The following is a 3,719-nucleotide window of genomic DNA, read 5'->3' on the forward strand; positions in this document are numbered from 1 at the left end:
TTTTCCACTCATTGAATCATTTTTCTTCAATCATTTTTCTTTTCAGCTTTTCTACTTTCCTTTCACAAACATTTCTGAGTCATCTGGCATTTGCAGAGCTTTGCTCTAGACACTGAATATACATGAGAAGGAACAGTTTTCACTCAGCCATTTAACAAAGTTTTTTGAGCTCCTACTACGTGCCAGGCACTGGCCCAGTTGTTACGCTAGTCCGTGCGCTTGTGCGCAAACATAGTCCCTTCTCAGCCAGAATCCAAAATCATTTAAACCCTACAAGGCACAAGCTCATGAAACAATTGAATAACTGTTCAAAGCCAAAGATCATGCTTTGCCCCCAGCACAGGACTTTTTTTTTATATTAACTGATTCTTCCAAAATAAAATATGTGATTTTTCAAAATCAAACAAAGATTTCCTATAAGAAAACTTCAGCAGGAATCAATTGGGTCATTTACTTGCAATCTTTCTTGTCATATTGAGCCTTTCAAAGTGTATATATATATATATATATTCACACTATGATGGTTAATTTTATTTGTTCAAGGGCTCAGATTGCAAACATGAAATCAAGCCTGGGCTTTCATTCTTTGAGGCCAAATTTCACTTATTTAGGAAGATAAAAGCAAACTATGATCCATGTACATGGATGAAAACTAAAGGCTCAGGGTTAATCACGCTATAGTTTTTGAATTTCTACAGCCTAGAGCTCAGTGGTCACAGGTCTTTTAGGTCCTTCTGGATGTCCCACAGGGTATCTGCACTTTTCTTCAGCTAAGCAACCTCATCATCCTTTAGCTTCTTGTTGATAACACTGGTTAATCCCCAAGCATTGAAGATACACGGGAGGCTCAGGAAGACTTCATTCTCAATGCCATACGTCCCCCTCACCATCGTTGATACTGGATGAATCCTGGATAGAATTTTCAGTGTGGATCCAATAAGATCAGCTACACTTAATCCCAATGGCCCAATTGGTATATCCTTTTAGCTTGATACTTCACAGGCACTCTCAACCACCATCTTATGCACTTCTTTCCAATTTTCACTATCATTGTCTGTTCCCATTTCTGGATTCATTTCCTGGAGAGAAACACCTGCCACATTCACTCCATTCCACACAGCCACACTTGAATCACCATGCTCTTTCAAAATCCATCCATGGCAGCTGCTGGGATGAATGCCAAGTTTTTCAGCTATGAGATAGTGAAATCTTCCAGATTACACCCACTTCCAAACACATGGTGCTGGGTAATCCGCTTAGTTTCCAGGTAACATATGTAAGAACGTCCACTGGGTTGGAAACCACAATTATGATGCAATCAGGACTGTACTTGATGATCTGGTGAATAATGAACTTGAAGACATTAACATTGCTCTGCACGACTCTCCCCCTCTTGCTGACGGACGCCTGCAGTTACCATCACAATCTTAGACTTGGCGGTCACAGAGTAATCTTTATCTGCCACAATTTTAGATGTCTGAAGAAATAAGCTCCCATGCTGCAGACCCATCATTTCTCCTTTAAGCTTATCTTCCAAAACATCCACAAGAGCAAGTTCATCAGCCAGAGACTTTTCCAGAATGCTGATAGCACGCGCCATACCGACTTGTCCAACACCCACTATAATGATCTTATTGTTTGGGACCGCTGCCTCTTCTTCTGCAACTGGTGCAATGAGCTTTTCCTTAAGAGTTGCCATTGTGCACAGGAGAGACAAGATCTGGAGCCAGCTGTAATAGTCATGTGAAGGCAATGTAAGCTGCTCAAAGTATATTTTTTAAGTGACCCTGCAGAGAACTCCTCTGTCCATAGTATAGATGGTGGGAAAACAAACCGCAAGAGGTTTCCAAAGGTCTAGCTCCCAAGGGGAGACTGAAGTTTTGAAAGGGTCACTTAGTAATGGAAATGCTAATGACTACTGGAGTCCATTACTTTAATTGCTATGTTTTTGCAAACCTGAGTAATAGATGATCTCACTCAATCCAAAGCACTGCTTTACAAACCTAAGAGAGTGAAATTTTAAAAACAACGATGTTAACTCAGCTATTCTGTTCTTAATACTAATTCTGGATGCCATAGTTTAGCAAACATTTTTTAAAATCTTGAAAGAAAATACAAATTAAAACTGCAGTGCACATCCAATAGAAAAAAAAGTCTGAAAATACCAAAGGTTGGCAAGGATGTGGGACAATTGGAATTGTCATATATTTCTTTTGAGAGTAAAAATTGGTGCAAAGACATCAAAAATTATATTACAGTTTCTTATATAGTTAAACATAACTACATTATGATTCCTGGCTATACAGCCAACAGAAATGAGTGCTGATTTTCACCAAAAGACATCTACAAAAATGTCTACAGCAGCATTGTGCACAATATCTCAGACAGGAAACAACTCGAATTTCATCAGTAGTAGTAGAATAGATAAATTGGGATATATTCATACTACTACCCAGAAATGAAAAATAGCACACTACTGCTCCATGAAATGTGGGTGAATATTTAGCAAAAGAAGCCAGGCACAAAAGAATACGTGCTGTGTAATTCCACATATATGAAGTTCAAGTACAGGCACAACTAACTGATGATGATAGAAGTTAGGATAGAAATTACTTTTACAGGATATTGGCTGGGAGGATTTGGAAGCACTTTTCAAGGTGCTGCAAGTGTTCTAGATCATGAACTGGGTGATGGGCTACACAGGTGTATCACTTTTAAAGTATAGATTCTTTAAAGGCATTAGATGGTAGGCAGGTGAATTTTGAAAAGAACAATGATATAAAATAAGATGATGAAATATCATAAGTGGAAGTAACTACAACTATACTGAGCCTATAATAAGTGATCAATAAAAGTTAATTAAGGTAAATAACCCACTCTTAGAATCCAGGAGGCAATCAATGTCAAGGCAGGTAGAGAGTAGGGTGGTGGGGAGGGCAGGGAAAGTGAGTGGTTGGGGACAATGATGGGTCATCTAAGGATTTGCTCCAGAGACAAACACCAGTAACCACTTTGACTTATGTCCTTCCTGTATTTTTCTACATATATATTGTTTCCTTTGCTGAATCAGACTTTTAAAGGTAATGTTGCAATACTTTCATTAACAGAGGAAGATACCGAAGCCCAGGTGGACAAAGAAATCAAGCTAAGCCCTAGCCAAACCAGGTGGGACTCAAGGCCAATTCTTTAAGCTCCGACCCTGTGGAATTATAAAGAATATATCTGGTATATAATAATTTATATATTGGTATGTAATAATGTATATGTATCTCTGATTCCTAGCACAGAGCTTCAGAAACCCTTGGAATTTTCTGAGTGATAGAAGTGTCTTTGATATGCTAATGAGGTGACCCACCGTGGGTCCCTAAATAGTATCAGAATGGGGACTGGTCACCAGAAACACCAAACATGTAAGGGCTGGGACCTTCTGTCGCCCACGTCCTAGGGAGGAGAGGAGGACTGGAGACTGAGTTCAACCCTATGGCCAAAGATTTAATTAATGATGCCTGTGAAATGAAACCCAGTGAAAACACTGGCTTCCTGATTGGTGAACACCTGATGTGCAGGGGAGTGACACACCTGACGCCACGGAGAACGAACACGGAAGCTCTGTGTCCAAGACCCTCCCAGCCCTTCCCTTAGGTGTATCCTTAACGGAAAAGGTGCAATCGAAAAAGTGCAATCGTAAGTACTATGCTTTCTGTGAATTCTGCAAGCCA

At 39.7% G+C, this 3,719-nt stretch overlaps 1 pseudogene; it reads right to left on the reverse strand.

Moving 5' to 3' along the window:
* Positions 1-726: 726 nt before the first annotated feature.
* Positions 727-1,708, reverse strand: LOC105866086 (L-lactate dehydrogenase B chain-like; annotated as a pseudogene).
* Positions 1,709-3,719: the final 2,011 nt, after the last annotated feature.

Source organism: Microcebus murinus, chromosome 16 (genome assembly GCF_040939455.1).
Source record: "Microcebus murinus isolate Inina chromosome 16, M.murinus_Inina_mat1.0, whole genome shotgun sequence".
Classification (NCBI taxonomy): domain Eukaryota; kingdom Metazoa; phylum Chordata; class Mammalia; order Primates; family Cheirogaleidae; genus Microcebus; species Microcebus murinus.